Consider the following 21,978-nt stretch of genomic DNA (forward strand, 5'->3'; position numbering starts at 1 on the left):
AACACGAAGATATAGATATACATTCCATAAAAAGCTCAGGATCTGATTAAGCTTAAACATTGCAATATAACAAAACATCATTGATACACAGCATGTAGGAGAAACTCAAATAATTTTATTGATATGATAAGAAAGTCCAAGAGGAGATACAACCAAGTGAGTCCCGATCCAACATCTACCTCCCAGCAAAGGAATCCTTCCTCTCATCCAACAAAGCATAAATCACCCAATGTACTAATCTCAATCTCAAACCAACAGCAATTCTCTGCAAAGTACAAAATTCCAGCCTCTGGATCTCTGGGATGAGGGATCCATATATAGATGTAAGCAGAGAGGATGAGTCAGCTTATGTTTTGACTTGTGGCTTCTCTCTGTCAGTTCTTGATTCCACTTGGAGACTGAGAGCCTCTTACTCATCACTTGGTCGAATTCAGTGAGGCAAGTGTCATTGGAGAAGATTCTGGAAGCTTCCATGGTCTTTCCACCTCGTTGAATGACTCGACCACTTGTCATTTCCCACTCAACGCACCTGGGTAGTGCATTCAAGTGCGTTGCAACGCACCTAGCCAGTGTATTTGGGTGCTTTGCAACGCAGCAGCTAGTGGAGCTTGGAGCTCTGATTGATCCTGATTTGATTAGTTCTGAGTGGTTTTGGTGGAGAACTTCTGGGAGAAGCTGTCATTGGTTGACCTTGTTCCTTTAGGAGCTGTACAACATCTTTAGGGACTTTGGATCCCTTGGATTATGGAAATTTCATGCTTATAGCTGTAAGGCACAAAAATGTCTATAACACTTACCTTCCTATCCAACACCATATCTTCTTCCAACTCATTAAGATATTCAGGTAGCAGGTCGTCAACAGAAGGTAATTGACTCTGCTCTTCAGGGTCCTCAATCATTGAAGGTTCAAACAACCTCAAACAGTTTGCATTTACGGCTGAGTAGATGTGCATGTAAGCAGGTAGCTCAAGGCAGAAGGCATTTTCACCAATATTCTCAAGTATCCGGAAGGGTCCATACATGATAGGTTTTAGCTTTTTACCTTCACCTTGCATCCTGTCCTTGCTGATATACAGCGAGACTTGGTCTCCAACTTGAAAACTATGCTCCATCTGATGCTTATCATGCCTAGCCTTGTACTTGGCCTGGCTCTTTTCCAGCTGTTCCTCTACTGCCTGGTGGATCTCCTGGATCTGTTCAATAAACCTAGTTGCCTTGTCCACATCGTTGTGTCTATCAACCATGGTATCTTTACCAAAGACAAAATCCAAAGGAGACCTTGGTATGAAACCAAAACAGGTCTCAAAAGTAGATATCTGTGTAGAAGAGTGTTTAGCTCTATTGTAAGCATGCTGCACATAACACAAGTGTTCATCCCAAAGCTTAGGGTGTTTGCTGCAATATCCTCTCAGTAACTGGATCATTGTCTATTAACTACTTCTATTTGGCCATCTGTTTATGGATGAAATGCTGTGATTTTCTTTAACTTGGTGTCCATTAGTTCCCACAAACTTGACCAAAAATTCCCCACAAATCGAGTGTCTGGATCAGATACAATAGAAGTGGGTAATCCAAAATGAACCCATACATGTTCAAAGAATAATTTTGCAGTTTGTTCAGCTGTAATTTGTTTACTGCAAGGCATCAAAATACACATTTTTCTCAACCTATCCACAACAACATACATATAATCATGACCTTTCCTAGATTTAGGCAGTCCTCCAACAAAATCCATGGAAATTCTTTCCCAAGGGTGAGAAGGAACTGGTAATGGAGTGTATAAGCCTAGTTTTTTGTTACTGGGCTTGCTTTTAGCACACATAGCACATCCCTTCACATATCTAGAAATTGTATCATTCATTTTCGGCCAATAGCAGAACCTTTGCAGTTGTGCAACTATTTTACTTACCCCAAAGTGACCTGATATCCGAGAAGTGTGTGCTTCCCTAATTATCTTTACTGTCTCAGTTTTTGGAATGTAGAGTTTCCCACAATGATATAAGAGTCGGTCCTTCACATGATAGTCCAATTCTTCTACTCTTTTGCCTTGACTCAAAGTTGCATATACATCTTTAAAGTCCATATCCTAAGCATACTGCTCTATGTAGCTTTCATGCAGCACCAAATTATGCTTAAGTATGGTAGATACATTTATAATGGGTCTAGATAACATATCTGCAACCTTGTTATGTATGCCCTTTTTATATCTGATGACTAAATGAAACTGTTGTAGAAAACCCATCCATCTGTAATGTCTTGATTGTTGCAACTTAGTTTGGGAGTGTAGATATTGAAGTGGCTGATGATCAGTGTGTATTACTGTTTCTTTGCCCATTAAGTAATGTTTCCACTTTTTCACACTCTGAACTAATGCATACAATTCTTTATCGTAGGTAGGATAGTTAACTACTGCAAAATTAAAAGTCTCAGAATGATAACATATGGGTTTATCGTGCTGTGTCAACACTGCTCCCATGGCATAGTCACTGGCATCAGTTTGGATCTCAAATGGTCTTTGTAGATCTGGCAGTGCTAGTACAGGTGCTATACTAATCTTTTCTTTCAAGGTGTCGAAGGCTTTCTGCTGTTTTCCTCCCCACTGAAACACCTTGTTCAACCCTGTCAAAGCATGTAAGGGAGCTGCAATAGAGGAAAAATTTGAAATGAACTTCCTCCAATATTGTGCTGCTCCTAAGAAGCTTCTCACTTCTGTAGCAGACTGGGGTTTAGGCCAGTTTACAATGACTGCCACTTTAGAGGGATCTATTTTCAATTCACCTCCCCCTAATATGTGACCCAAATAATTTATAGAGGTTTTTCCAAATTCACATTTGGAGAGTTTAACATAAAGTTTTTCTCTTCTCAAAACATCTAATGTCTGCTTAACATGCTTTAAATGTTCTTCCCACGTTTTACTAAAGATCAGAATGTCATCCAGATACACAATAACAAAATCATGAAGAAAAGGTCTGAGTACATCATTCATTAATCTCATGAAAGTAGCAGGAGCATTAGTTAGGCCAAAAGGCATAACCAGCCATTCATACAGTCCCTGCTTTGTTTTGAAAGCATTCTTCCATGCATCTTGCTCTGCAACCTTGACCTGATGGTATCCACTAAGCAAATCCAGCTTGGTGAAATAAACAGCGTCCTTCAATTGATCTAAAAGACCATCTATGTGAGGAAGGGGATAACGATTTTTTATTGTTATCTTATTCAGTGCTCGGTAGTCAATGCACATTCTCCACGAGCCATGTTTCTTTCTCACCAAGACGATGGGTGATCCACATGGTGATGTGCTAGGCCTGATGAACCCTTTTGTCGAGCAACTCCTGCACCTGCTTCTTGATTTCAGCATTCTCTAAAGCAGACAACCTGTACATCCCAATGTTAGGCAAAGGAACATCTTGCTACAAAATAATATCATGTACTATTCCCTTTTTGGGTGGCAGACCTTTAGGTTCTTGAAATAAGACTTCATACTCTGAAACAATCTTTTCTATATCAGCTTGCTGATCAGCATTACAGCCCCCAAATACATTGGTTTTATCATATTTCTTTTCCTTTACAACCATTAGTAAGAACTGTTTGCATGAATTTATCATTCTTTTCATCTATCCTGAGTTGATAAGAGTATAGTTATTCTTGAGCTTATGAGCCCTTACAAAGTATTTGATTCCATCTTTAACAAGTAGATACTTTTTCTCAGCTCTATAGAAAATAGCTTTTCTATCATACAAGTAGGGACTTCCTAAAACAATTCCACATATATCTAAAGGAATTATATCTAACTCAACATCATCTACAAATTTTATCCTAAAAGAAAACTTGAGTTTGCACTGTCTAGTCACTTGTAGTTGTGCTTTATCATTCAACCATCCTAATGGGTATGGCTTCTTATGAGGTGTAGTTGCTAATCCCAATTTCTTTACAATTGCTTCAGAAATCAGATTTACTTGTGAGCCACTATCAAACAAAGTATCAATCTTTTGGTTTTTGGAAATAACTCGAATATGGAAAAGATCATGCCTTTTTCTCTCATGTTCTTCATCAATAACAGATTGAGCAGAATTACTAGTAGATGCTTCAGAATTCTTACCTTTTACACCTGTGGCTGCAATGATTGTTTCATCTCCCAAGTTTGACCCCAAATCTTTCTGAATAGCTACAACAGTCTTCTTCTTCTTGCCCTCGGACTTCTTAGGTCTTAGCTCTGGATGCAGAATCCAACAGTGCTCATCATCATGCCCCTCCTTTTTACAGTGAGTGCATGAATCTTTGCCTTTTTGTGTAGTGTTAGCCTTCCTTGCTTTCCACTTCTGCTTCCTTTTCTCCTTGCTTTTGCTTACAGTGGGTTGGGATGGTACCCCAACTTCTGGATTTCTATTCTTTCCTCTAGCTTCTAGATGAGTAGCTTGTACAGAGACCTCATCTATACTAGTGGGATTAAACATGAGGGTGGTATGCCTCATGTGGCTGTGTAGACCACCAATGTACTTCAAAAGAGTCTCTGGTGAGTCTAATGAGATACCAAACATCAATGCTCTCTTTCTGAACTCTTGAGTATACCCTTGTACACTTTGCCCTTCCAACTGCTGAAGAGTTTTCCAACTCATCATGGCTTGTTGCATGTAGGCCAATGGATAGAACTGCTTTTTGATTGTAGCAACAAATTCACTCCAGATAGAGATGGTCTTACCATGTCTTTTCATATCATCTTGGGTTCTACCTTCCCACCAAACCAAGGCAGTGCCTTCAAGGCGCAGGCTTGCCAGCTGAATCTTACTCTTGTCTGAGTCTATGTTCTGTACCCTGCAATACACATCAATTTGTCTAATCCAATTGTCCAACTTTTCAGCATTTAGCTCTCCATCATATATAGGCAAATCAAATTTAACATCTAACTTAATCAAAGATGCTTTCTTATTATGCACAGGGCTATTAGAGGGTGTGAGAAAGCTTTCCTCTTTCCCCTTTCCTTTGGAGTGGTCATGGGAATGAGACTCATCTTTTTCTTTATCTTGTTTAGAACCGTATGAATCTTCATCCTTATGCTTTCTAAAGTCCCTATACATTTCTTCTACCATAGACTTTATAGCTAGGAAACTTTCTATGAATTGAGGGTCTAGTCCTATAGAACCTTCTTCTGACATTGTCTTCCGAGAATAGACTCTCCCAATTTCAAGATTAGTTTCCACCAACTCTCCTTCTCCTAATTTGAGCTTTGATCTAGTGAGCATTCATAGCTAACCCAACACAAGCTTGTCTAACCTTACAACCTAGAGCTCCGATACCACTTCATCTGATAATCACCCTATGAATGACCTCAGTTGAAGATTTATTAAACAAAAAAGTATTATAGACTCATGTGCTAGTGTGTGTATACTGTGTTATTGAAACAACGGATCGATCAGATTGCCAATACACAGAAAATAAGTGGAAAGACAACAAAGAAATACAGTAAGCAACACAAAGACACAAAGAGTTTTTAATAAGGAGTTCACCCTATTCTCCAGGGCTACGTCTCCAGTCCAGCTTCAGTGGTGGCCTTTTTTTATTGTGTCTTACAGCATAGAATTACAAATACAGGGACTCAATGTGAGTTCTCTTGAAGCAAGTTTGCTTGGTAGGGTGGTTCTTGGATTCCCCAAGCCACTCAGAGTACACAGACTCTCGTTCTTCCTACCAGCTCCGTGACCCTTGGTCTACAGTGGAAAGAACCAACTGTGATGCTCAATCCAGACAGATTCCTCTATGGGAAGGCTTGAATCTTCAAGCTCTCTGGTGCTCGATGCTTCTTGTGGTCAGCTCGGCCCTCTGTCTCCTCTGCTTGGCTTTACTATTCTCTGTGTTTAGTCCTCCTCTCAAGGTTCACTATTCACTATCTCTCTTGGTCGCTCAGACTCTTCTCTATCCTTCTCTTCTTTGTTCGACTATCTCTGTTCATGGCTTTAGCCATTCGATCCCTATGCCTATTCGGTTCCTCTCCCGCCTACGTCAATTCACCTTCTGTAGCTGCGCTTAGAGTTCCATGTTCGGCGTCAGCATGAACGCTCGAGAAGTGGCCATGTGTCTCCATCTAACTGGTGCCAATATGCTTCGTCAGTTCGTTTCTTTTGTTACGCCGTGTATGTGTTCTTTTTCCACTGTGGCTGTCAAACAGACTCCAAATCCCTTTAGAACATGGCTTAATCCCCTGTCGATTCCACTTCCTCCATCAGGCGCAATCTCAGTCGTCCGATCTAGGCTCCTCCAGATCCAACGTCATACGCACCGGTTGACTTGCTCGACCGATAGCGTGCGATCACGGCGGTTTTTCTCTCACCTCCGCTGCCACGCATCGATCGCTGAGTGGGCTCGCACTACTCTCCTCCAAAACCTCTTACCATTCAAGGGCACCCCGATCAATACCGTCAGTTTTCCAGAGCGCAGGTCCCGCCTTTGTCCTTTAGCGCTTTTTGCTTCTCCGCCCACGGTTCCCCAGCTCCTAACATGACCGAGTGCTTAAGGCTTTTCCACTTTAGCCTTGTTTGCCTAGCGATGCATGATTATCACTAATAGCGCATCAAAATCACCTCCTTTTCCCGATTCGGGGCTCCCAGGGGCTGTTTTGACCTCCTGCGCAGTCTCCATGGGCCTCGGTTAGCGTGCTTTGACCGAGGTCCTCGTCGTTCCATGTTGGCGGCCATTGCTATTGGTTCAAGGAATTTTTGATCGCTATTTTGGAATTTTTCAAGGATTTGTTCAACGCGATATAGTCAAGGTTCTTTGACAGTCGTTCATGGATCCGATTCGGATCACTTCTTGAATTCTCTACCTTGGTCTGAGCAAAGAATTTTGATGAAATTTATTATTTGCTTCTCAATCATACTTTTGAATTGCTTGAAGTATTCAAAAGCATGAATTTTCTGCCTGAGGAAATACACCCGAGTGAACCGTGTACAGTCATCAACAAAAATAAAAAAATAGTAGGCCCCTCCTAACGACCTTGTCTGCATTGGCCCACATAGATCAGTGTGTACAAGTTAAAGTATATCCCTTTGATTCCTATCAACAATAACAGGAAATTCATCTCTATGTAATTTACCAAGGGCACAAGTTTCACAGTCAACATGCATAGTCTTCAAAACAGGAAGACCATTCACCATACCTTTTTATGAAGAAGTAGTAGGTCACTGAAGTTTATATGCCCAAATCTTTGATGCCAGAGATTCTATACAGACATGGCTGATGATGCCAACAATTGATGTGACGCACTTCTAACATCTAGTTTATACAATCCTCCTACACGTACACCTATTGTAATAGACTTCATCTGATCCAGCATGACTTTAATTACAAAATGAGATTTAAAGAACTCTACCTTAAGATCTTGATCTATTATTCTAGATACAGAAATCAAGTTCTTTTTAACCCCGGGTATGTTAGGGTCCCACCCTAACCCCCTTATTTATGTAGTAGGATCGAGTCATAGTAAAGAGTCAATAAAGCCCATATTAATAATTGTAAGTGGTTAACTCGCATTTAATGATGGGACCACAGTTAGTTGCAAATGGGCAATGGTATTAGATAGATGGTATTAATAAAAACCATGGTATTGATCCATGGTATTGCATGTATGAGTCATATATAAAGGATAGAGACTCCCTGCGAGGAGCATCGTGTCTTATTTTGTCATCGAGCTCTGCTCTATTGGAGGTTGCCCCCTCGAAGAGGCAAGTGAACATTACTTTCTGAATAATAAAATACTTGTTGTTACTCGCTATTCTATGTTCTGGGTATATTTCTTCGCATATTTGGTATTCTGGTATTGTCTTGCAAGTTAAGAGCATAACAAGTGGTATCAGAGCTCTTTCCAGGGCAGGTGGGATCTCCATTTCTTAGAATTTTTTTTATTTTTTATTTTTGGCTAGAGACGTGTTCCGGTGTCTTTAAACCACTGGATCTGTCGTTGAGCGCATAAACCTGCGGATTTGGGGAGGTGTGCACGTAGGAAATACAAGAGGTGGTCATGCTTGTTGGACTCCCTTGTAACCCCTATGGGTACCCCTTCGAGTAGTAGCGCATTAGACAGAACCACGCACGAACTGTCTTCCAAGTACCCTCTGGGTATATCGGAAGGCCCTTAGCTCCTTTGAAACCTCGCCATAGATAAACCGTCGGTCGTCTTGCTGCTACAGTACACTGAGAACAACACTCGGAGAGATTACTCGCCCATACGATAGGGTAGTCGGGTTGTACGGCTAAGGGTACAGTTGATCCTCCTTAGTTAGAGCCCTGAAACATTGGTCCAAGTACTACTGTCAGACCCTTATGTATATTGTGATCTATAGCACCTGACACTCCTCGAGACCATAGTTCCCTTTTCTATCTTGGGATCACGTATAATATCTGCCAGATCAGATCTCACACGGGGGTTTGCAGCAGAAGTAAACATCAGTCCCGCAATTCTGAGTTAGCAGACCAGCCATTCCAATCTATTAGATCCATCAGATCCGCAGCAGCAATTTGTTTCGCCGTTCAGAGCTATCTGATCAGCCATTCAGATCTCTCAGATCCACCAGATCTGAGTAGTTGTGTGGGGTTCTGATCTAGGTGGATGTTGGTGGCCACCCACCTATCCCATTTGGACCCCCACAACTGTCTCTTTCAGCTTTTTCAGTTTCCTAAATTGCAGCACAGTTTACTATTTTTAGCAGTTTTTCGGGTCCTGAACTTCCGGAGCTGTTTTGAGGCCCTAAACGACGTTTTTTGGAAAATTTGGGGGCATCATGGGTCCATGGACTGATGTTTCCCTTCCCAAAGTGGTAGTACTCGGATAGATCTTTCTAACGAGCTATCGTACGCGTAAAACGGAGATCGTATGCCAAAGTTACGACCCCGAGAAATTGATGTACCAATTTACCCAAACGGGGCCCACAATTTGGCGTTTCATCTTCTAGGGATAGGTTTCGGGATGTGAAGGGTTTTCCATTGTTTCTCAACAATAAATAAGTCTTCGAGCCTCATTGTAACTCAGTTCGGAACAGTTCAGAGGCATGTAGCCGCCACATCTCTTCTCAGAGATAAGCTACCATCGCCCTAGCTGGTTTCTTTCCATTTCTGTTTGTAAGCATATTTCAGTATTCTCCATTAATGAAATGAAGTATTATTTCCACTGCATCTCTGTTTTTATGGTTATCGCATCTCTGTATTTATGGTTATCTCTGTAATCTATTGCGTTCCTGTTTAAATCCGGATCAGTGGTATCAGAGCGGTCTGTTTTTTCTATGTTTTTCATTGCATGTCCCCAACGAGGTCGGGATATAAGGAGTTAGGGCTTGAAGTGGTCAAACCTTTGCAAGACCAGCCTCGCAAATCTCGATGACCTCCCATGGCGGATGAGAAGAAAGACGAGGGGGCAGGAGATCCTATCAAAATCTTACTCGAAGAAGCGCTCGAGCGGCAAAGGAACGCGATGATGGATAACTTTGCGCAGATCCTTCAGCGGCTACCCAGAGGCGACGCATCGGCTTCCAACAGCGACTCTGGAAACGCCACACCATTTAAGGTACAAGTTAATTTTGAAATCCCCATATTTGAGGGTCAAATAGACGCAGATGCCGTAGATAAATGGTTAAATCTGCTAGATGGGTATTTTTCTGTTCACGAATTTTCAAGTCGGGAAAAGATTGTTTTCGCTCTTTTCAAAGCAGCCCCCCACGTCAAGGACTGGTGGGAAACCTACTGCGAGCAGAAGGATGAAAGTACAGGCTCACTATTTTCAGCTGCACCCACTTGGAATGACTTCTGGGATGCCATCAAGGAGCAGTACTACCCTGTCGGAAGCTATGAGGACAAATACATCAAATGGACCACACTGCAGCAGGGACGAGACCAAGATGTGCCAGAGTTCACAAACATTTTTCATACCCTTCGCACACAGTTAGGTATCAAAGATTCTGAGCGGCATCTGGTACTCAAATACCGTGGCTGCCTACACCGATACATCCAGGAAGAGATGGTGTTCTTGAACATCTCCTCACTCAGCACATCATACCGATACGCTGTCAAAATCGAACAAAATATCAAACAGAAGAAGCGAGACTTTGGATCTGCAAATCCGAAGCCCAAAGGACAAAGCCAAGGCGGGGTGACCCAAGACAACCCGTCGAAGCCGCAAGAAAATAACAACACCACGAAGCCGAAGAAGGACACAAGAAAGTGGTGTGAGTTCCACAAGAGTCCCACTCATAACACAAGTGAGTGCCGGACCAAGCAGTCACTGGTGGCCGAGTTGAAGGCTTCTAAATCAGATGCATGTTCCGACCCTGAGCCAAAACCTGACAAGGGGAATGGCAAAGGGAAGCAGATCATTGATGCGGATCCCAGCGCCACTGTTGCCACCGCCAAGATCCAGAAAGATGAACCCGAAAATCTAGAGGAAGGGGAGCGTCTTTTCCACTCACAGATGTGGGTGAAGGGTTCACCACTGCGATTCATTGTCGACAGTGGTATCCAAAAGAACCTGGTTTCAGCAGAGGTCGTGAAGCGGTTGGGCCTACCGACTACACCACACCCGCAGCCATACAGTATCGGGTGGCTTCATGAAGGACGAGATCTCAAAGTTCGCCAGCAGTGCCGCCTTCCCTACAACATCAAGCCCTTCACCGACGAGGTATTATGTGATGTTACACCTCTGGATGTTTGTGATGTATTATTAGGCCAGCCATACTTGTGGAGGCGACATGCTGTGTATGAGTCCAGGCCTCGTGCTGTCATTATTTCTTTGAATAATTCATTATACATGATACTGGAGGTAGCCCCACCTACCGCCACATCTTTGATTACTACCAAGAAAGGCAGCAAGCTCATATCACAGACCAGGAAATTCATTTGTCTGGTTCACTCCCAAAGTAAGGGGAAGATCGTTGCTACATCCATGACCCCTGCAAAGGGTTCCTCCACGCAGCAGCAGCAGCAAAGGGATACGGTCATGACAGAACACAGGAACAACTTCTCCTCACCCACAGGGGTACCACACAAGTTTCAGGTGGGCGACAAAGTTTGGTTATATCTGCAGAAACAATGCCTTACCAGAACCCATCAGAAACTCAGGCGACTCCGACATGGTCCTTACACCAGTACCAAGGCTACGGGCAACAATGCTTTGAAGCACAACATTCCTACATTCCTTGGCTTGCACCGAGTGTTCAATGTGGACCATCGTCGACCATGCCTCCCACCATTTCTGGACACATCAGAGATTGCAGAACAGCTCACCAGAGACTCAACTCAGCAGAAGCTTCCTCATCTCAGGGAGGAACTCAACACAATGGGGACCATTGCTTCCTAAGGGGGGAGGAATGATCCAGGTGGATGTTGGTGGCCACCCATCTATCCCATTTGGACCCCCACAATTGTCTCTTTAAGCTCTTTCACTTTCCTAAATTGCAGCACAATTTACTATTTTTAGCAGTTTTTCGGGTCCTGAACTTCCGGAGCCGTTTTGAATTCCTAAACGACGTTTTTTGGGAAATTTGGGGGCAACATGGGTCAATGGACCGATGTTTCCCTTCCCAAAGTGGTAGTACTCGGATAGATATTTCTAACGAGCTATCGTACGCGTAAAACGAAGATCGTATGCCAAAGTTACGACCCCGGGAAATTGATGTACCAATTTACCCAAACGGGGCCCACAATTTGGCGTTTCATCTTCTAGGGCTAGGTTTCGGGATGTGAAGGGTTTTCCATTGTTTCTCAACAATAAATAGGTCTTCGAGCCTCATTATAACTCAGTTCAGAATAGTTCAAAGGCATGTAGCCGCCACATCTCTTCTCAGAGATAAGCTACCATCGCCCTAGCTGGTTTCTTTCCATTTCTGTTTGTAAGCATATTTCAGTATTCTCCATTAATGAAATGAAGTATTATTTCCGCTGCATCTCTGTTTTTATGGTTATCGCATCTCTGTATTTATGGTTATCTCTGTAATCTATTGCGTTCCAGTTTAAATCCGGATCAGGTTCCTATGTCGGGGCGTGATTTTCGCAGGACTTTTGGCAGCATTGACATTTTGAGGATTTGGCTACTGCAGTATTCCTAAGCAAGGAGTAAAACTTCGTTAGGAAAAAAAGTCTGATACCCCCCGGGGCGCTTATTGGTGATCTAGCCCATAAGAATCAGGACAACGACCTGAGAAAGGTGGTACCATTCAATTGTTAGTGAAAAAAAAATTTGGGCGGTCCCAAATTTCAAGTACATCGGGTCGGTGCATGGTAGCAACTAGAGCTCAAGCCATGGCCAATGAGAAGATCGACAAACTTGAACAATCCTTGCAAGCCATCCAAGCTTAGCTTGACAAACTAACTGACGCACTCTCTAAGGGCAAGGAGGAAGCTCGCGAGGAGGTGTATATTGGCAATGGACACAATGAGGGTGAGTCTAGACACTCTCTTCACCTCTGGGGCACCCACCAACAATCCCGTCTGTGACCTCCCAAGCTGGATATGCATAAATTTGATGGTTCTCACACAGCCGCATGGGTAGCACAAATGGATCAGTATTTCAATCTGAATAACATCTTAGATAATGAGACTCAACTTATGGTGGTGAGCATGTACTTGGACAATGAAAGATGGCAATGGTGGGAATGTCATCAACGTGGCAATGGCCGAAATGGCCGAAAGAAGAAAGCAGGGATTATGTTACTACTATGATGAGAAATACTCCCCTGGTCATAAATGAAAGGAGCCTAAATTTTTTCAAATTGATGCCATTGATTACAGCTCATCGGAGGAAGCCCCACCACTTGAGGAACCTGAGGAGGCAGAAGAGGACAACCAAAAGGACAATGTCCCTGACGAACCAGTTATTTCGCTGCATTCTTTGGCAGGGATTTCTTCACCTCAAACTCTCAAAATCAGAGGTTTTATTAAACATCGCTCAGTAGTAGTCGTCTTGATTGATAGTGGAAGCACACATAACTTCATCCATCAAAAAGTCGCGGAAGCAGTGCATTGTTTTGTACGAGTAGTTTCTAACTTCCAAGTCCAAATTGTGGATGGGGGAACAATGAAATGTGAAGGCAACTGTGAAAATGTAAAACTTCAAATGGGGGATTATCAGTTGAAGACCCACATGTTTGCCATACACATGGGAGTGTGCGACATTATCCTCGGTGCTGAATGGCTTCGCACTCTTGGGCCAATCACAATGGATTTACAAAAGTTATATATGAGATTTAAGCAGAACAACTCCACACATACCCTCCGCGGACTCCAGGCGGGAGCTCCCTCTATCATCAGCTCACATAGGATGGAAAAATTGCTAAAAAGGGGGCTATCATGGAGTTATAGCTCAATTTAATGCCATCCAAGCCGTCAAATCCAATTCTCTGCCGGTTCATCCTAAGATGCAACTGATTTTAAATAACCATCTGCCAGTCTTTGACAAGCCTCATGAGCTTCCACCCTCGAGAGGGGAACATGATCATAGCATCACCTTGGTTCCAGGGGCCCAACCACCAAATGTGCGCCCATACAGATATCTGTTCACCCAAAAGAATGAAATAGAAAAAATAATCAAGGAACTTTTGGAAGCAGGTGTCATTCGTCCCAGCATTAGTCCTTATTCATCACCGGTGGTCATGGTGCTCAAGAAAGATGGGGAATGGCGTATGTGTCCAGACTTCAGGGCCCTCAATAAGTTGATAGTCAAAGATAAATTTCCCATCCCGGTTGTTGATGATTTGCTGGATGAACTCAATGGGGCTCAATTCTTCACTAAGCTGGATCTTCACTCTGGCTACCACCAAATTCGCATGAAGGAAGTCGACATTCCAAAGACTGCTTTCAGAACTCATGAAGGCCATTATGAGTTCCTGGTCATGCCATTCGGTATTTGTAATGCCCCGTCTACTTTTCAGAGCCTTATGAACCACCTTTTCAAACCATATCTCAGAAAATTTGTCCTTGTCTTCTTCGATGACATCCTCATCTATAGTTGCACTTGGGCCGCACATCTTCAGCATGTAGATCTGCTCTTGCAACTGCTCCGCAAGCATAAATTATTTGTTAAGATGTCCAAGTGTTATTTTGGCATGGAAGAAGTTGAGTATTTGGGCCACATTGTGGGGCATGAAGGTGTCAAGGTGGACCCCAAAAAGATCCAGGCAATGCAGGAGTGGCCTCAACCTAAGACCTTGAAGAGCCTGAGAGGATTTTTGGGTCTCACAGGCTATTATCGCAAATTTTTCCGCAATTATGGTCGCATTGTGAAGCCCCTCACTCAACTCCTCAAGAAAAATTCATTCTTCTGGAATGATGACGCACAACAGGCATTTGCAGCTCTCAAAAATGCCATGTGTTCCACTCCAGTCTTAGCACTACCTGATTTCACCAAATCTTTTGTCATTGAATGTGATGCTTCGGGTATGGTTATTGGGGCGGTCTTAATGCAGGAAGGTCGACCCTTGGCCTTCACAAGCCAACAACTAAGTGGGAAGAATCTGGGACAATCTACCTATGAGAAGGAAATGATGGCCATCTTACATGCAATAGATACCTGGCAACCTTACTTACTGGGGCGATGTTTCCAAATCTGCACAGACCATCACAGGCTTAAATTTTTTTGGAGCAACGCCTATCCTCCCCACAACAAAATAAATGGCTCGCCAAAATGTTGGGATATGATTATGAGATCATTTACAAGAAAGGGCGTGAAAATAGTGTAGCAGATGCATTATCTTGCCAATTTGAGGAGGAAAGTACCCTGCTCGCAATTTCCCTTCCCATTCTAGAGTGGATTGAAGAGGCTCGCAGGGAATGGTTTTCACATCCCTGGCTCTCCCAACTCATTACTCAATTGCAGGCGGATCCAAATTCCACCAAGGGCTACTCGTGGCAGGATGAGATTCTTCGCTACAAGGACAGAGTTGTAATATCACCAACATCCACCCTCAAAAGCCGCATTTTGGCAGAATTGCACTCATCCCCCATTGCAGGACATTCAGGCTTTCAAAAGACGTATGCTCACACTAGAAGATCATTTTTTTGGACAGGCATGAAAAAGGACATCCTTACTTTTGTAGTGGAATGCGATGTCTGTCAACGCCACAAAGGGGAGACAGTCAAAGAATCAGGCACATTACAACCGTTGCCCATCCTGGCATCAATATGGACGGAGGTTTCTATGGATTTCATTACAGGTCTTCCAAAGTCAGGAAACAAGTCAGTCATCATGGTGGTTTTGGACCGACTTTCTAAGTATGCTCATTTTTGCGCCTTACCCCACCCGTTTACTCCGACCTTGGTCGCTCAATCTTTCATGGATCAGATCTTCAAATTGCATGGCATGCCCACTTCTATTGTGTCTGATCGTGACCCAATCTTCACCAGTAATTTTTGGCAGGAACTCTTCAGGCTACAAGGCACCCAACTAAAACTCAGTACTTCCTATCATCCACAAATAGATGGTCAAACTGAAGCTGTCAACAAATATCTGGAAACCTACCTTAGGTGTTTCACTTCAGAAAGGCAACATCTTTGGGTATAGTGGTTACCTCTAGCTGAATGGTGGTATAACACCAACTATCATGCCACCACCAAAGTGACTCCCTATGAAGCAGTTTATGGTCAACTCCCTCCTTCCCCTACTTCTTATATCAAGGGGTGCTCAAAGGTACAAGCAGTGGATCAACTCCTACAAAATCGCACAACCATGCTCACCCATCTTAGAGAGAATCTTCATCAAGCTCAAAACGGCATGAAGCAATAGGTAGATCAGCATCGCTCAGAGCGCCAATTTCAAGAAGGGGATCAGGTATTTTTGAGGCTGCAACCATATAAGCAAACATCACTCAAAGACAAGGGTTGTCAGAAACTATCTCCAAAATTCTACGGACCATATCAAGTACTTCAGCGCATTGGAGAAGTGGCCTACAAGCTAGCTTTGCCACCCACTGCAAAAATCCATCCAGTTTTCCATGTCTCATGCCTCAAGAAAGTGATTGGGAACAATTGCAGAATTCAAACCAGTCTACCTGAATTGGATGAAGAAGGGTCAATCTGGCTCTAACCTGAACAGGTCCTAGACACACGAGAACGGCACCTGTGTGGCCGCATGATCAGGTAAGTCCTCGTCAAGTGGAAAGACACCTCTCCGGAAGATGCAACCTGGGAACCAGCCACTATTCTTTAGCAGTTTCCGCAGCTGCAGCCTTGAGGACAAGGCTATTCTTAAGGGGAAGGGCATGTTAGGGTCCCACCCTAACCCCCTTATTTATGTGGTAGGATCGAGTCATAGTAAAGAGTCAATAAATCCCATATTAATAATTGTAACTGGTTAACCCGCATTTAATGATGGGACCACAGTTAGTTGTAAATGGGCCATGGTATTAGATAGATGGTATTAATAAAAACCATGGTATTGATCCATGGTATTGCATGTATGAGTCATATATAAAGGATAGAGACTCCCTGCGAGGAGCATCGTGTCTTATTTTTTCATCAAGATTTGCTCTATTGGAGGTTGCCCCCTCGAAGAGGCAAGTGAACATTGCTTTCTTAATAATAAAATACTTGCTGTTGTTACTCGCTATTCTATGTTCTGGGTATATTTCTTCGCATATTTGGTATTCTGGTATCGCCTCGTAGGTTAAGAGCATAACAGGGTATATACATAACAACATGAATATACCTAATTTTTCCATTAGGTAGTAAGACATTGACATCACCATATCCCTTGATTTCATACCATGTATCATCTCCAAGGTAGACCTTTGTACCAGTGTTGGATTCTATGAAATTTTTAAACCATTGCCTCTTACCTGTTGTATGGGAGGAGACCCTTGAGTCCATGAACTAGATTTCTGCTTCATCCTCCTTAATTGACAACGCAAAATAAAATACAAACAATCTAATATTCGAATTCTGATCTGCATCAGCCAGATGGCATGCATGCTTCTTATGTCTTTGTTGACCTTCATCAAACTTCTTCTTCCGACAATGTTTAGCCATATGACCAATTTTACTGCAATAAAAACATTTTGGTCCTGAATCACTTCTATTTGGAGACATACCTTGAGATGGAGGTGCCTTTCTTTGTGGGGTTCCTCCGCTTTTGTGTGTTGCATCTGTCTTTCCTCTGAAGGGCTTCTTCTTTTCCATTAGGGCAAGATATGAGCTCTGGGTTTTCAGGGTCAGCCACCTTTCCTCCTCCTGCATTAGGATCCCCGTCAATTCTTCAAACTTGGGGACTTTTTCTCTCGCATTCAACCTAGTGATGAACATCTAATAGTTGTCAGTCATACCATTCATGGTAATCGTGACAAAATCAGTGTTTGATATTGTTTCGCCAATGTCGCCTAGCTTAGTCTTAAGCTCCTTGATACGAGAGATGAATGCTGCCACTGATTCATTCTCCTCCATTTTAATGGAAAGAATCTTTCTCTTTAGAAATAGTAGGCGATTTGTGTTCTTGATCTCGTACAAGTCTTTGAGAGTTGTCTAGATGTCTGTTGCAGCTTTACAATCTCGAATGTGAGGAATAATGCAATCTTTCACAGAGAATTTGAGCAGCACCTTTGCCTTATTCTCCCTCTTTTCCCAGTCTTGGATTGTTTTTGTTGTTCCACCTATAGCTAGGGTTGGCTTCAACTCATCACCGTTTGCGATCATCCATGTGTTTTTCCCCTCCAACAGGGTTTGCAACTTAAATTTCCAATTGGAGTAATTGGAACCATTGAGCTTATTGCTCTCATTCAGATAGGCCTTTGCCATCTTATTGTTCATCTTGACACAAAAAAATGACCTCCAACAAACCAGATTTATCCCAGATCTAAAGATTCAATTTTAAAAAATTGCCCCAATTCAAAAACCTTCAACTACAAAAGAGCCCCTCTGTTTTTTTTTTTAACAAAAAAAACAACCCTTTAAAAAAAACTCTTCCCTTTTTGAATGTATGTGCCCATGAATTTTTAAACAAAAGAATGAAATCCCAATCATTTTTTTAAAGGAAAAAAATAATGAGAGCCTTACACAGCTTGCCAACACCACTGTTTTTCGGCCTCAAAGGTTTAAATTCAAATTAGGAAATTGTGGGGTCATGCTTGTAAATGGCCACTCTCGGCCTCATAGGTGGAGCAACATGCAACACGCACCCGGAGAAACACCACGTAGCCAGCACACAACACCACGCTTCCATTGTGCCTCACACCATGCTTCTGCTGCAGCCCAACACGATTCCTCTCCTATTTTGTGAGTAGGGCAGGCGATTTGGGTTCATGTCCTCTACTTGGAGCAACACCCTTGGCCTCTACTTGGAGCAGCACCACCATTGGTCATGCAGGTTTCTCCACCCAACACTACGTAGCATGTAGCATGCACCTGGAGCACGTTCTTGTTTTCTCCCTCGATCTCCACATCAGCACGTCTGACCCCTTTCTCCAACAGATCACCACGGATCTTTAACGCATAGAACCTTCCGCCCGATCTGGGCTCCTCTTCCACTACGCCACGCTAATCACATGGGCCACTCCTCCATCAGCCACCACATAGTGCTCGGCCTGCCTATACGAGCAGTGTACCTATGGTGGCTATCCATAGAATGTAGTCAGAAAATTTCATTTTACTCACTATTGCGATCTTTTCTCGTATATCCGTGATATTAGGGAGTGATGGAAGAATCGCTATAAGGAATGCAACAATCATTGCTTGTTTACCCTTCAAATCCGTGATAGTCAACGCTCTATTTCCTTCAGAAAGAGCGATGATCACTGTGAATTAAATTTAAAAAAAATAAAAAGTTGTGCTGCTTCTCAGCCTTCTCACCATGCCAGTTTTCTTCACACCAACTCCCCACTCATGGATTTGCAGGGCCTCTCAAACCTATAGCGTTGATACCATGTTAACAAATTGAAGAATCAACTTTATTGATGAATTGGACAACTCATAGGTGAGGAGCTCCACCTGGAGACTACCTATAGCAGAACGCTCTACATAGAATCATCTTACAATAAAAAATATATATGGTATTCACACATCTAGGGAAGTTAGAACAGCTGCCTAAGAAATAGGAACTAATTCCTAATCTAAAGCTCTAATGAACCAAATCTATCTAGATTTACATATTCTCCATTATCTTCAACAAACACAATAAATAAGTTAAGGGTACAAATTGTTGGGAATAATGCTTAATTGGTTATGTAAATTGCTGACAAATTAGTCAGTAGATTTTGTGTTCTCTGCAAAATTAGGGCAGCAAATTGTTAGGATGGTCAGTGCTCGAAATTAGTTGTAGTGTCAGTAGATTTGTTTCAGAGTTGATTGTTAATCATTTTAGTAATAATTTTACTATATAATAATGTAGTTAATGTTTCAATTAATATATGAGATTTACAGTGTTTTTTAGCTCACACAGTAACTGTGTTTTATTTGTTTTAATTATATATATATTATATATATATATGTGTGTGTGTGTGTGTGTGTGTGTGTGTGTGTGTGTGTGTGTGTGTGTGTGTGTGTGTGTATTTTTTTCATAGTTATGTTGCCTTATCAGCTGGCTTAAATAATTCATTTCATATTCTACAAGTGGCATCAGAGCACGTAAAATTGTTTTGGGTTAAATTTGTATTGTTGGAATTGCGCCAAAGTTAATCATGTCGAATTCTAAGCAGATGCTAGTTCCAGAATTTGATGGGAACGATTATGATTATTGGTGCATTAAGATGCTAACCTTTTTTATTGGAAAATATTTGTGGGAGATTTTTGAATCAGGATATGAGGAGTCAACTGATTGGAATTCCCTTACAACCAATGAAAAAACAACAAGAAAGGAAGCAAGGAAGAAGAATGCTCAAGCCTTGTTTAACATTCAGATAGCTCTTGATAAGAGCTTATTTCCAAGAATATGATGAGCAAAAACTACCAAAGATGCCTGGGAGACTCTACAAGAAGCTTACCAAGGTAGTGATCAAGTTAAGGTGGTCAATCTTTAGACATTGAAGTGAGAGTTTGAGAATTTGAAGATGCAAGAAGCTGAAAGTGTGAGTGACTATTGTGTGAGAATCAAAGATGTGGTCAATAAAATGGCTACACTTGGAGAAACTGTAAGTAATGAAGTTTCAATTTAAAAAGTATTGAGATCTTTAACACATAGATGGAATCATGTTGCCATAATCATGGAAGAAAGTAAGGATTTGACAAAACTACAACTTGATCCATTGGTTGGATCTTTGAAGTCTCATGAAGAAAGATTGAAGGACACTTTTGAAGGTGTAGAGAAAGGTTTTTCCTCTAAATTACAAATTACAAAGAGTGAAGATGCAAGTAGTAGTAGTGCCAAAATAAATCAAGGTCAAGGTAAATGGAAAAGCCAAAATTCTTCAAGAGGTAGAGGAAGCAGTGGCTCAAGTGGAAGAGGTAGTTTCAGAGGAAGAGGCAGAGGTAGATTTGATAAGAGAAGTTTTCAATGTTACTATTGTAACAGGTATGGCCACTTTGAAAGAGAATGCAGATTGAAAGAAGCTAAAAATGCTAATTAAGCTCAAGAAAGTGGTGAGTATCCTTCAGATCACTTATTTTAATTTTATGCCAAAGGTAAAAATGCTAGTAAAGATGTTTGGTACCTAGATTCTGGGTGTTCTAACCATATGACAGGGAATTAGAAGTTGTTTTCAGCAAAGGATGGAAGTTTCAAATCCAAGATCCAGCTTGGTGATGATAAATCATTGGAGGTTGCTGCAAACGGAGCTATGGAGGCCCAAATAAAAGAAGGTATAAAGAGTATTCATGACATTTATTATACTCCACAATTGAAGCATAATTTGTTGAGCATTGGGCAACTATGTGAGAAAAATTATAAAGTAGTCTTTGAAAACAAGACATGTACTATCTATGATAAGAATGAGGGAAATAGGGTGATCATTGTTATGCCTATGACAAGAAATAGGATGTTTCCCTTGAGGTTTGATGAACATAACAACAATCTTGCAAATATGGCTTATGAAGATTCAAGTTGGTTATGGCATCTCATGTATGGGCATTTAAATTTTCATAGTTTGTGTTAGGTCCCTATAATACTAGTGATTACCCCATTACTATTGTAGTTGTATCCATTATTAATATTGTTGTGCCCCTATTGTCCCCATATTGTTATTATAGTGCCCCATAGAATCCCTCTATTGTTACTTTTATGCCTTTATATTATTATTGTTAGGTCAGCTGGGTTATATTGTGACTCCTTAGAAAACTATATATAGAAAGGAGATTTTGTCATTTGAATCATCAAGGAATCATTCATTTGTGTAATGTAAAGGAGGTTTCCCCCTCGAAGATGCTGAATTCTATGGCATTGATCTATCTTTTCTATATTTTTGTGAGCTAGTTTCATAACATTTGGTATCAGAGGTTTTGGATTCTAGGGTTTCGCTGCTCCAAATAGGCCATCGTGGCGTTTTCGTTATAACTTTTTTTCTACGACGTTTCAGAAGCACAAAAAAAACCCCATTTGAGATGCAATCGCACTGAACCTTAGTTCCGAATTAGAGCTTTTCGCGCCATATTTGTGGAGATATGATCTGAGGAAGTTGCTCCTTTTGCAGACTCTTGAATTACATTCCAAACAGGTGACCTGGGGAAAATCGTCATAACTTTCTCTCTAAGCATCGGATTGAAATTTTGTAAGAAGGTACAGAAAGAGGACGAACTGTAGTTTATTGTGTATATTTTTCAGAGCCAAAGGTCAAAACAGGGACACATGGCACGTTGTACAAGTTCGTTCTACTAAACTAGTCTATAATCAAGTCACTGTGGGAGAGTTGGCATAACTCTTTCTTGGAGAATCCAATTTGGATTAGACTGGTGGCATTGGAAAGAGGACACAAAGGGCTATTGCAGGTCGCAATTTCAAAACTGGATGATCCGAAATTACAGAGATACATCAGAGGCAATATCGAGCTCCTGCAAAGTGAAAAAAGGTGTGTAGATTTTTTTAAATTCTTG

General features: G+C 41.8%; 1 protein-coding gene across 1 annotated transcript in view; it reads right to left on the reverse strand.

The window, feature by feature from the left end:
• Nucleotides 1-21,978, reverse strand: part of LOC149256842 (putative LRR receptor-like serine/threonine-protein kinase At5g48740) — a 37,272-nt gene that overhangs the window by 1,513 nt on the left and 13,781 nt on the right. The gene's annotated exons all lie outside the window — the stretch shown is intronic.

This window comes from Pinus tabuliformis, chromosome 7 (genome assembly GCF_031772625.1).
Source record: "Pinus tabuliformis cultivar Carrire ecotype Pingquan chromosome 7, CPIR1, whole genome shotgun sequence".
Classification (NCBI taxonomy): domain Eukaryota; kingdom Viridiplantae; phylum Streptophyta; class Pinopsida; order Pinales; family Pinaceae; genus Pinus; species Pinus tabuliformis.